Raw genomic sequence first — 13999 nt, forward strand, 5'->3', positions numbered from 1 at the left:
GCTCGCTCTACGCCATATACTTGGACAAACTACACATATGTACACAATGCTATGTTTATGCAGTTGAAATTGTCGTTGGGTCATCGTCCCCGCGAGAGTGCAGCGTATATCGCGAGCGAGCGCGGTAAAGTTCGCCTCGTAAAGTTCATTGTAACGTATATAACAATATGTGAGAAACAAGAAGACCTCGGTCGCGCCGATAATGCTTTCTTTCCTCACTGATAACTATCCTTTGTTTCGATCTCTGTGTCCGCCTGATTAATAGCGCGACGCTCTGCACGGCTAGAGAAGAACGGAACGTCCGAATGACGTGCGAAAACTTCCGCTGGCATTCGCGGAAATATGTGACTGACGCTAACAGAACAGAAGAATTCTGAATTCTCAATTTGCGACATTCGATTATACAAGGTGGCCCACGTAAAGTGTTACAAGTTCATAACTTTAAAAATATTTATCAAATCAAAAAATTGTTCATAAAGAAGTTTCATGTATTCGAGAGGCCTCTCCAACTACATAAATGTAAAGTCGTCCCCGCTTCCCCTTTAAGGGGGGACGGGGGTAACTTTATAATTTTAAATGGAACCCCTTATAAAATGTTGCATATTTGGATTCTACGGGAAAAAAAACAAATAAGTTTTATCTGAAATATGTGTTTGGAAAATACTTCTATCAAAAGTTATAAGCATTAAAACTTTTAACGATTTCATTAACATTGAACTCCTTTGACACAAAGTTGCATTCGCGATACAACAAAAACAAAAAGGACCTTAGAGTGCATACTTCATGTTAATCAAAAGAAACATAAATAAACACATTTATCGGGAAACATAAATACAGATCATCAGACATTTAGTTAGTTTTGAGTTGGTTTTCATACTATTAAATTCGAAAATCATGGCTCGTTTTGACGTGGAAGTTAATATGTTGCTAATTCTGGGAAAATGTGAGAAAAATTATCGACGTGCAATGTAACTATTTTTAGAACGTTACGGTATTCAAAAATCGCATATGACATTTTTTCATTTAGAAAGTCGTACATATACATGGTCAGTTAAGAGCAATTAAAAGATAAAAAGCAAAACCAGTTGTTAATTATAATAACAGTGTCAATATTCTCACGGCAGTTGAAGTAAATCCACATGTCAGTCAACGCGAAATAGCAAACACATTTGGAGTTGGACGGTATTCAATACAGCGGATTCTGAAAGAACAAACATTTCATCCGTATCATTTGATTTTGACTCAAAAACTTTTGGAAGCTGATTATGAGCGTCGTGTAATATTTTGCGAGTGGATGCGTGATGTCATGATTCATTTTTGTAAAGTATTCTTTTTTCTGATGAAGCAACATTTACCAACACTGGACATCTTAATAGACATAATACGCACTATTGGTCACGTGAAAATCCTCATTGGATGCGCAAGGTCCCTTTCCAACATCGTTGGTCATTAAATGTATGGTGTGGAATAATTGGCGATTTCGTAAGTGGACCACATTTTTTTGGTGGTATTAAGTGCGTGAATTAATTCGGTCCGTTTTTTCTCCCAAAAACAGACTTTAGTATGAAAAAACATGAAAAAGTACACTAATTAAAATATTTACCATCGCTTGCTATTATTTTTTCTCATCTGTCTGGCAATTATTGCATTCCGTAACGGAAAAACGACTCGTCCTTCGAAGCGATCCATTCATTGAGTCATTTCTCTATTTCTTCATGATTGAAGTTGAAGTGCTGGTCCGAAAGCCCGTGTGCCATCAATCTGAACAAGTGATAATCGGATGGAGCAATGTCTGGTGAATACGGCGGGTGAGGTAAAACGTCACAGCCAAGTGCTTCCAAGGTGGCCTTCACAATCTTTCCAACATGTGGCCGAGCGTTATCGTGCTGAAAGATCACTTTGTCGTGTCTCTTTGCATATTCCGACTGCTTATTCTTCAATGCGTTGTTTAAACGGATCAATTGTTGTTGGTAAAGTTTGGTAGTGATGGTTTGGCTCTGTTTTAATAGCTTATGATACACTACACCCTTCTGGCCCCACCATATACAGAGCATTACTTTCTTGCCGTGAATATTCCGCTTTGGTATCGATGTGGATGGTTTTCCTGTGTCGATAATGGATTTCTTTCGTTTGGGATTATCATCATATTATTCATCGATCAGCATTCAACAATTGCACGAGCTCATGTTGCGATTGACATGAATCTTCATCGATTAGCACCTGCAATTCCTCGTCCTCGAACTTCTTCGGCTGACCTGGACAAGATTTGTCATCGATACTGAAATCATCACCTTTGAAACGTCGAAACCATTCTCTGCATGATTTATCGGTGGGAGCACTTTCACCATAAGTTTTTACGAGCATTCGATGAGCTTCAGCAGCTGTTTTCTTCAAATGAAAAAAGAGAATGAGAACTTCCCGGAAATGATGCTTTTTGGCTCGAATTTCGACATTTTCGAATCAGATAAACACGATGTTATTGTTACAAACCCAAACGTTTATCAACTGATATTATTGCCAGATATCAAACCTAAAAAATAAAGCCTTTTGCAGACATTAGAGGTTAGAAAATTACATAGTACAGCAATTGACCGCCAGATGGACCGAATTAATTCACGCACCTAATACTATTAATACTGAATCCTAATACTGAATCTATTAAGGAATCATCTTCCGTTACTTCTGGAAGAATTACCACTTACTGTGAGAAGAGGCATATGGTTTCAACAAGATGGTGCACCTCCTCATTTTTCCAGAACAACGCGTCGTATTCTTTTAAACGAGATATTTGGTGACAGGTGGATAGGTCGAGGAGGTCCTATTCAATGGCCTCTTCGTTCATTTGATTTTACATTTTTGGATTATTTATTATAGGGGTATATCAAAGAGAAAATCACATCTCAGCCACTTACGACTTACGACGAAAGAAGACTTAAAACGAAGAATAGCTTGTGCTAAGGTGAACCCAAAAATGTTGTTTAAAATTAGGCAAAGTTTTGTAAAAGAATTAATAAGTGTTTAGATGTTAATGGTCAACAGTTCGAACATAGTAAAATAAAAATAACTGAAAAACTATGAGTCTTATTTAATTTATCATTAATTTCAATGCACTCTATTTTAAAGTTTAAATGATTATAACTTTTGATAGAAGCATTTTCCAAAGAAATGTTACAGATAAAATTTACTTGTTTTTTCCCATAGAATCCAAATATGCAACATTTTATAGGGGGTTCCATTTAAAATTATAAAGTTACCCCTGTCCCCCCTTAAAAGGGAAGCGGGGGCAACTTTACGTTTATGTTAGAGAGGCCTCTCGAATACATGAAACTTCCTTATGAACAATTTTTTGATTTGATAAATATTTTTAAAGTTATGGACTTGTAATACTTTACGTGGGTCACCCTGTACATTGAAAGAGAAAGAGAAAAAATGGTTAATTTTGTTAAAATCATAGTCGCTTTCAACTATATCTCCTTGATATTCTAACAAAATAATAGTAGTAGCAATGTTTAGAAAAAAATCATATATAATTACATATAATCATATATAATCATATATAATTATCTCTCTCTCTATATATACAGGGTGGGTGATTATAAGTTGCCAACCCGAAGTGTGGAGGTAGATTGGGTTAAGACAAACATAAAAGTCCCATACCGTTTTGCGAGAAATCTGAGGAGTGGTAGCGCGCCGGCATAGATGATTGGAGAAGCGTTGCAGCTGCTTAGGCCGCAGCGCGGCCCAGTTGATCCAGCAACTGTTGCCGGTGCGCGGCAAGAGGAAAGACAATGCGCTGCTATTCGTTGTTTTATCTCGCCGGACCTACGTCTTGCCGCACGCCGCCAACAGTTGCTAGGTCGAGTGGGCTGCGTTGTGGCCTGAGTAGCTGCAACGCTTCTCCAATCATCTATGTCCGCGCTCCCATTCCTCAGATTCCTGTCATTAATAACTCGATAATTATTGCGAATTTCGCAAAACGGTATGGGAATTTTATGTTTGTCTTAACCCAATCTACCTTCATATTTCGGGTTGGCAATTTATAATCGCCCACCGTAGGAACATAGAAATAAGTGAGAGGAACAAAAAAGTCCTCTACCATAATGTGAAAATCATAATAGTTTTTTAATTATAACAGCGCAAAGTTAGGCGTTTTCCGTGCCCAGTGCGGCCTATAGACGCTCCGCGGCAAGCTGTGTGCGTGGGGGCTGAGCGGTAACGCGGCTCGCGCTGACCGTCGCGCTGGCGTCTTGGCGCTTTGACGGAGCCCGTGTGCCAAAGTTCTGGGACATCCTGTATATATAGGGTGGATGGTTATAAGTATACAACCCGAAGTATGAAGGTAGATTGGGTTGAGACAAACATAAAAGTCCCATACCGTTTTGCAAGATTCGCAATAATTATCGAGTTATTAATGACAGAAATCTGAGGAGTGGGAGCGCGCCGGCATAGATGATTGGAGAAGCGTTGCAGCTGCTGAGGCTGCAGCGCGGCCCAGTCGATCCAGCAGTTGTTGCCGGTGTGCGACGAGGGGAAAGACAACGCGCCGTTATTTGTTGTTTTATCTCGCCGGAATTGCCGCTCGCCGCTAACAGTTGCTAGGGTGAGTGGGCCGTGCTGTGACCTAAGCAGCTGTAACGCTTCTCCCATCATCTATGTCGGCGTGCTCCCTCTCCTTAAATTTCTGTCATTAATAACTCGATAATTATTGCAAATCTCGCGAAACGGTATGGTATTTGTATGTTTGTCTTAATCCGATCTACCTTCACACTTCGGGTTGTAAACTTATAACCCCCCTGTATACAGGGTGTCCGGAATGTGATCATTAATATTTTGTGTACTGGTAGAACTCGTTAAAACAATTAAAAAAGTCCTGTGCCATTTTACAATTTTTTCAATATTTATTCCGTAATTAATTAAAATGTGTAAACGAATGAGCGCACGAGAAAGCGACAGGACAGACTCTGTGAATAAGAAAATGGCTTACTTCGTGCGGCGAGAGGCAACCGTAAGCGACAAAAGGCGTGCGCGCGCGACGAAGAGCGAGCGAGCGCGAACGACGAGCGAGCGAGCGCAAGCGACAAGAGGCGGCCGCCCAGCGCTCTCTACGCGCTCATTGGCTCACATGTTTCAATTAATAACTCGATAACTATTGCCAATTTGACATTATGGTACATGACTTTTCTTTTCGGCTACACCCAATCTACCAGTACACAAAATATTAATGATCACATTCCGGACACCCTGTATATCGGGTGTTTTAGACCACCCGGGTCACCCGATTTTTTCATTAACACGACATTTTAGAAAAAAATATTTCAGACAAAAGTTGTAGGGCTTCAAAGGATCTATTTACTGACGCTATGAATTTGATCTTGGGATAACCTTGAAAAGTTCAGTCAAGATCAACATAAAAATCTTAAATAGATACCCCAATTTTTTATTACATGATCTTTTTCTAGCAATTAATTTGAACAACTTTTGTCTGAAACATTTTTTATTTACCTAATATTTTTTTAGATATTTAAGAAAAACTTGATATCTTTTTTAATATTTATCTCACGATATCTCGCTAACTATTTATCGGAAAAAAAAGTGGTACTGACCTTTTTTACTTTATTTGGTCTTAAGAATATATTGTCACAATTGCGCCCTGACTTTTGTTAATTTGATAATTTTGAAATTTCCAAATGTCGATAAGTTAACAAAAGTTAGGGCACTATTGTAAGAATATATTCTTCTTGAGACTAAAAAATAAATAGATTAAAAAAGTCTACTATTGGTTTTTTACGATAAATAGCGAGATATCGTAAGTTAAATGTTGAAAAAAGTTACCAAATTTTCCCTAAATGTCTAAAAAAATATTAGGTAAATAAAAAAAATGTTTCAGAAAAAAGTTGTTAAAATTAATTTTAGTAGAAAAAGATGATGTAATAAAAAATTGGAAATTTCATTTAAGAAAAGTGATGATTAGTAAACATCTTGCACATAAATGCATATAAAACTAACTCTGTGTAACAAAGGTGAGTATATTTACCACCTACTGCTCTTTCATTTTTACAGTGTACTGTTTATAGTTTAATGAAAATAAATATAATTTCACATTTTCCTGATATATTAATACTTACTTTACATGTTTTCCCATGGTTTTTATGTCCATTTGTTCATTTTGAATTAGTTATATCAATAAAGTTGAAAAAAATAACTTAAAATATTTGATTTCTTAAGAAGTATTTAAAATTGAAGGCAGAATATTTTACTGAATATTCTTTATACAGGGTCCTTAAAAAGTCCGGGAATACTAAAATATTTCGAAAAATATGAAAGATATGAAAAAATGTTTGATACAAAAATTGTAGGGCTTAAAAAGATCTATTTATTAGTCATATCAGCTTGACCATAGGTGGCGTTGCTAAGGTCATATGAAGATCAATTTTGTTCTTTTAAATAGAATTCTTTATTTTTTATTAGAAATTCTTGTAGCTTATCTCGAGAGCTTTCCAAAACACTATAATAAAGTCATTTTTTATTAAGTTCTTTCCGAGTTATGACATTTGAAAGTTACAGTACCGCCGGCATTAGCATTACCCAAAGTGTACCGCGCGGAAGTTACACGGTCGGATTTACACCTCGTGTGCATGTGTGCGTGCTGTGTGTGTGTGTGTGTGTGTAGGTGTGTGTGTGTGTGTGTGTAGGTGTGTAGGTGTGTAGGTAACATTTTGCAAGCTATTGTTTTTTACTTTTTCAATTAATCAAATGTTCATAATGTCTTCCTTCTACTGTTTAGTAATGAGCTAAACGTTCATACAATCTATTGATCACATGGCTTATTTGTTCTAAAGTGATCAGAAATGCTTCCTGCATTATTTGATTCTTCAAGTCTTCCAAATTATATGGTTTCGTCGCATAAACCTTACTTTTGATGTATCCCCAAAAAAAGAAATCAAGAGGAGATAGATCAGGTGATCTAGCAGGCACCTCTCCTACCTATTCATCGATTAGGAAAAAAACGGTTTAAAAACTCTCGAATTCGTAAAATCGCGTACCGCAAAATGAGGTCTTGCTCCATCTTGCTGGAACCAAAGCGTCAAATAAATTTTCAATTTCAGGAATGATATGATCTCGCAATAAATTTTCATATTTTTCAGCATTTAAATCATCATCTATGAAAAATGAGCCTATAATACCGCGACTACAGATCCCTGTCCATACACTCAATTTTTGTGAATATTGTGTGCGAAGATCACTTATCCAATGTGGATTTTCGTTACTCCAATATCTACAATTGTGGCGATTAACAGGACCATTTATTTGAAATGTGGCTTCATCAGAAAAAATAACAAAATTCAAAAAGTTAGCATTATCATCACTCCGATACATCAGTTCTTCACAAAGCTGAATTCTACTATCAAAATTATCTTCCATAAGTTCTTGAGCGATAACAATTTTATACGGATAATATTTATGCTTTTTTAAAATGTTAGAAACGCGGCCTTCACTGATATCATGGGCTTGTGCTGTTTTTGATACGGACAAATGAGGATTTTCCTGAAATGATTGGAGAACATCCCAAGTCTTATCATCATTAATTGCGGATTTTGGCCTTCTGCTGCGAGATTGGTCCTTAACTGTTCCCGTTTTAAAAAAACGAATCACTGTTCTGCAAACGGTGGATTTAGAAATAAGATCGAGATCAGGATGTATAACATTGAATAGATCAGCTACTTCTTGATATGATCTAATATGGTCACCAAATCCTCGATAAATAAGTAGCAATATTCTTTCTTTTTCGGTCAACATTTTCCAGAGAAAAATATGATATTATAATCGGAAAAAGAAACAAAAAAGACAAAGAGCGAGATACGAGCGAGCGCAACTCGTTTTTAGAATATGTGGACCAAGAAGTATCTCTGATCGTACCTCCGCGCGGTATACTTTGAGTAATGCTAATGCCGGCGGTACTGTAACTTTCAAGCGTCATAACTCGGAAAGAACTTAATAAAAAATGACTTTATTATAGTGTTTTGGAAAACTCTCGAGATAAGCTACAAGAATTTCTAATAAAAAATAAAGAATTCTATTTAAAAGAACAAAATTGATCTTCATATGACTTTAGCAACGCCACCTATGGTTAAACTGATATGTCTACTAAATAGATCTTTTTAAACCTTACAACTTTTGTATCAAACATTTTTTCGTATCTTTTATATTTTTCGAAATATTTTAGCGTTCCCGGACTTTTTGAGGACCCTATATATCATAATATAACAAATATCTTCTCTAGAATTTTCGCGCCCCAAATTTTTTATAAACAAATTACTTGTTTACTGCGAAGATAAAAATCATTAATTGATATTCTATGAATTTCATAAACATCATATTATATCATAATCATATTATACATTCATATTATACATCATAATCGGTTTCATCGTGTATCTGGTTTACATTTATTTCGATTTATATCAATTTACTCCTAGATAGCAGCCATATTGGATTTACCATTTTGAATTTTTGAAATCCAACTTCAGATTTGTAACCAGCGATCCAAAAAAACAAAAATTCAAGATTTAAGAAATTCGTCAGGTAAAAAAAATGTACCACAAAGTTAAAGGGTTAATACCACTAATACCACAAATATAGAGAAAAATTGATTAATCATGTTAAAAATTATAGTTACGTACAATGTCAACTATATCTTTTTGTTGTTCTAATAAAAAAAAAAGTAGTAGTATACATGTAAATACAAGTAATAAAATAGTAGTAAAATACATGTAAGAATATTATTATTAATGCTATAGTGATACTTTTTTAGGTTTTAACTCTGTTATATTCTTTTCGATATGCTATAGTGATGTTTTTTTAGATTCTAAGTTTGTAATATACTTTTTATATTTTACTGTATTATTCTTTTTTATATTTATGAGAAAAAATGTTTAATTCCATTAAAATATTAAAGTATTAAAAGTATAAAAATTTTTAAAACATTAAAATATTAAATCCTACTAAAATCATTTTTCAGAGCGTCAATCTTATTTGTTGCTCTAACAAGAAAGAAGTAACAATAATACAATACAAGTTTAATATCTGATTCTATGATAGCACTTATCATTATAAAAATGATTTCCATCGTTATAGTTAATTCGCTATAGAATCGTAGATCATAGATATACCCAAACATTTTCTTCTCAAAATATATCGTAAACGTTCTATGTTCAGAACATAAATTTCTTATCGCGGATTTCAAATTCTAAACTTTACGTTCTCTTTGATCCCAAATTCAAAATTTCCATGCTTTCTAGTAAATCCAAATGTTTGATTTTGAAATCTAACTTATTCTAAAGCGGGAACTCGACAGAGTTACGACTCGCTGATTTTTTATGAATACACGATAATATGTTGTTGCATATCGACGCTCGCGGCACGTATAAAAATAAAAGAAAAATTAGAAAAAATCGCCATTCTCTGTAACGTTATATTATACGCTCGCGGCTGAGAGAATCCGGTTTGCGAAAATATCTCTCTCGCTTTTCTATTTGAGACGCGATTCGCACGCCCGGTTGCAGCCCGGTTATAACGGGATTCCATTGCATCTCGCGCCTGAATCGCTGGAGCAAGACGAAATCGCCGTCGCTTACGTCACTACTGGACGCCCCACGTGGCCGGCCGGCTGACGACTCAGCTCTGGCTCTCTCGTATTATCGGATCGTACTACTTTTTAACAGCCTCAAATAAGCTGTTTTATGAAGCCCAATTGATGGTTTCCTCGTCCGTTTCGTACATACTTACGTATGCGCGTAAGTGCGTGCGTGCGTGCGTGCGTGCGCGTACGTTTGACCTCGATGGATATTTATCGGTGCAACTTTTGGACGCGAACGGACGTGTGAATCGCGATTAGAGCCCGCGTGTCCGCATTGTTTGTCGTATCAGGTCGACGATACGTGCGATGACATCTGACCTTCACTTCCGGAAGACTATTCAGATTCAACTGTCGCTACAATACAGATACTCGTTCTGACCAAATATAGAAGAGATGCAAGTACAGATGATAAACTTCGTATCTTATAGCGACATTCCAAACGCTGAGTTTTGAATTCGAAGTTTCTTTTTCCACAAACGACATTTTTCTCTTTCAGCTTTCTCGAACAGAATATACCATTCGAGACAGACGAATGTACATTGCGCAACCCGTCGCATCTGTTAATGTTTCGATTGAAACTGCATTTATTAGACGTAAACAAATTAGACGTAAACAAACAACGCGCAAACGGACGAACGGATGCAATATCGCCTGTTGCTTTCAACAGATGCGAAAAGTCACCGCTCGCCGGTCAGGATACAGACAAATAGTGACTTTTTATTCAACTGGAAACAAGTTGGGTAAAAAGAACTAAATTTTGACGCATCAAGTCAAATTTAAAAGAAGAATTTAAGTCAAATCAACAAGCATTTACATAGCAATTTAAATTATGAAATTTAGTTAATAATAAACATCAATATAGTTGCATAGATATTATGATTGATGTTCTTTCAATTACAAATTGAAGATTTATCCGACTTGGTATACAATATTGTACAATTATGTTTCTGAAACTGAAAAATTGAATAAATCTGATGATAAACACGATCGATAACGCAATGAATCAGCTTCATGATTACGTCTTATTGAACCAATTTTGATCCGTATTATATTCAATTTTGTGCTTGTTTTACACAAACTAAAGAATCGGAGAATATAAAAAATTTGATGAAAAAGTCAAGGCAGTTGCTTCAGCTCATGTAAACCTGAATTTGAGCTTGATTCGAATTGTTTCTATTAATCTTTTTAACATAATAAAATGAAGAAAAATCTACAATGCTTAATGAAAATAAAATCAGACAGAAAGAAATAAGTCTGACTATTGCACAAATTGTTTTAAATTGCAGAAAAATTGAATCAGTTAGACAATTTCTACCATAAAATTGAAATTATCAAATTTAGTAGCTAAAGATTTAAAAAACTGATATGTAGTTATATAGAATATATATGATAAAGATGTTGGTAAAAAAATACCAAGAATGAGACTCGTCTTCAATCATTTTGACTTTAACATATCGTAAAAAAAATTCGATGTTATAGGAGAGATATCTGAGCTGCATCTGTCCGCGATTAACCGCGATCTCTCTGCTGTTATTGTTAATACAAACCAAATAAAAGATTTGTTATCGACTAAAAAGGAAACACATGAAAGTGTCCTCCTCCGATTTTGAAATATATTGTAATCTAGATCAAAATAAGGGACACGATATTTTTATACGTACCCTATCTACCTTTTGAAATGAATTGAAATATCTCTTTGAAAAAAATTCGGTATTTAATTTTTCGGCATGTATTATTAAAAGTATAAGAGATAAAAAAGTCTCCCGAGTAAAAATTTAATGTTTTGGAAAGTATTTTATAATAGCGTTTACATTTTGTTTAATGTTAAAATTTTAAACATACCAATTTCACGATTTATCAATTTTTTTATAGTCCAAAAATTTTATTTCTACCAAATGAAAAGATGTTTTATATTGAGTCCAACCATGTATTAATGCTACTTTCCGATATATAGACTTGTACAACATAGACAACAATATAGTCCATATATTCTTACACTTTTGTCTTTGTGAAAAGGTATACAGGGTGTCCCATTTTAATGTCCCACCTCAAATAACTTTTTTATTTTTGATTGTAGAAAACAATGTTTCAGACAAAAGTTATATGGTTTTGAGGAGGGCATAAGATGATACCATTAGTTTCGCACTGAATAGTTGCTTGAAGGTCACGTGAAGGTCATCTTCAATTTCTTAAATGGAACTACCTACTTTTCATTACATATTCTTCTAGCTTACATCGAGAGCTTTCCAAAACCCTATAGTTACGTACATTTTCGTTAAGTACTTTTTCAGTCATAAGGCAAGATCAAAAGCATGGTCAAGGCAAGATCGAAAGCACGTGTCATTTTCAGTCTAAAATTCAAAAAACCAATTTCTTGGATTTTTGAACTTGTGGTCCAATTTTTACTATGACAACTATGTTTCGACCCGAAGTATATCCCATTATCCAAGTATACCCATTATTCAAGTATACCCCATACGCACATTAAAAAGTATCGATATTTTCTTGGCGAATGTAATATTTTGAGCATTGTTACGAAATTTTTTAGTAGTCCTGTAATTATGACTGATTATCCGCCAAACGAAATAGTCGACATGATTCGTATTTTGGGTGTGGCTGGAAATAATTACAGTACAGCGGAAAGGCTGTATACTGAAAGATATCCTAACAGACGTCATCTGTGTAGAAAGACAATAAGAAAACTCACCGAGAGGGCACAGCAGGATAGTTTAAAAAAGATACGACAAAATTCTGGGTCAAGTAAAGCAAATTCATTGGTTGTCTTGAGTGCCGCTGTATTGAATCTCCAAATTTCCACCAGACAAATCGAGAGACAACACGGCATATCGAAATCGACAGCAAATCGTATATTTAAAATAAATAGATTCCACCCCTACCATCCATCTAATCCAGAAATTAGAACAGAGGGATTTCAAGCGACGCTTGCAATTTTGTAACTGAGCCTTAAATCAAATTCGAAGAAACCCACATTTTATCGCAGAGATGCTCTTTTCTGATAAAGCCACGTTCGGTAACAGAGGGGGCGTTAATAGACATAATTATCATTATTACTCTGATCCAAATCCTCATTGGCAAAGGAGCTAAGAATTTCAAAGACAATGGTCTATTAACGTTTGGGCAGGTATTTTTGGAAATGACATCATAGGCCCATACTTTTTTGAACAGAATCTAAACGCGCAATACTATTTAGCATTTCTTCAGAATGATCTACCCAACCTTTTGCGACATGTCAATAATGACTTGCTCAACCGAATATAGTTTCAGCAGGATGGAGCACCAGCTCACAGGTCCCGAAATGTTACAAATTACTTAAATAATAGATTTAATAATGGATGGATTGGAACGGGTAGTCGGATTCATGAATGGCCACCAAGATCACCTGACTTAATCCCTCTCGATTTTTATTTTTGGAGATACGTAAAAGAAAAAGTTTATGCGGAAGAGCCTACAACAGCGGAAAACATGAAGGAACGTATTCGAGAGACATGTACGAACATAAACGCAGATGTCCTTCAAAAAGTGCGGGATGATTTTCGCCGTAGGTTGGACATTTGTATCCAAGTAAATAGCAGTCTCTCCGAACACCTATAATAATTGTACATGTCCCGATCTTGCCTTGACCGGCTGGATCGTGCTTTCAATCTTGCCTTGACCGGCCGGATCGTGCTTTCGATCTTGTCTTATAACTTACAAAGTACTTAACGAAAAGATACTTAATTATAGGGTTTTGGAAAGCTCTCGATGTAAGCTAGAAGAATATGTAATGAAAAGTAAGTAGTTTCATTTAATAAATTGAAGATGACCTTCATGTGACCTTCAAGAAACTGTTCAATATCAAACTAATGGCATCATCTTATGCCCTCCTCAAAACCATACAACTTTTGTGTGAAATATTGTTTTCTACAATCAAAAATAAAAAAGTTATTTGGGTTGGAACATTAAAATGGGACACCCTTTATATACGCTTTCTGAAAATAAAATTTTACTTATAAGAAATTTATGTGTCTATCTGTAGTATATTACGTAACTACGTAAGGACGGGAACGATATGAAGTTGCAAGATTGATCATGTTTATTAAAGCATTCTAACTCTGGAAAAATATTCAGCGTATGCAGTAACACTGTCAGACATTATCCTCCCACAATTTAATATCCGCTTATATGAGATATTGTTTAACAAAGTATACATCATGGAATACAAAATATATACAATATAATAACAGAATTCCAACAAACATTAATATTTTACTTATTATTATATATTATTATTTGTATATACATTATTTATATATTTTAAGTCATTAAATATGAAATGTCCGATTTCCTTAAGTAGGTTCGACA

General features: G+C 35.1%; 1 protein-coding gene across 5 annotated transcripts in view; it reads right to left on the minus strand.

The window, feature by feature from the left end:
* Nucleotides 1-13999, minus strand: part of LOC105188136 (phospholipid scramblase 2) — a 134624-nt gene that overhangs the window by 77833 nt on the left and 42792 nt on the right. Inside the window, exon 2 of one of the 5 annotated variants that reach the window (XM_025297853.1) lies at nucleotides 1120-1201. The exons of the other annotated variants lie outside the window; for them this stretch is intronic. The gene's annotated coding sequence lies outside the window, so the exon portion shown is untranslated. The remainder of the gene's footprint in view (nucleotides 1-1119; nucleotides 1202-13999) is intronic. 5 annotated transcript variants of the gene reach the window in all.

The sequence above is a fragment of the Harpegnathos saltator genome, unplaced genomic scaffold, assembly GCF_003227715.2.
Source record: "Harpegnathos saltator strain DR-91 unplaced genomic scaffold, Hsal_v8.6 scaffold19, whole genome shotgun sequence".
Lineage (NCBI taxonomy): Eukaryota > Metazoa > Arthropoda > Insecta > Hymenoptera > Formicidae > Harpegnathos > Harpegnathos saltator.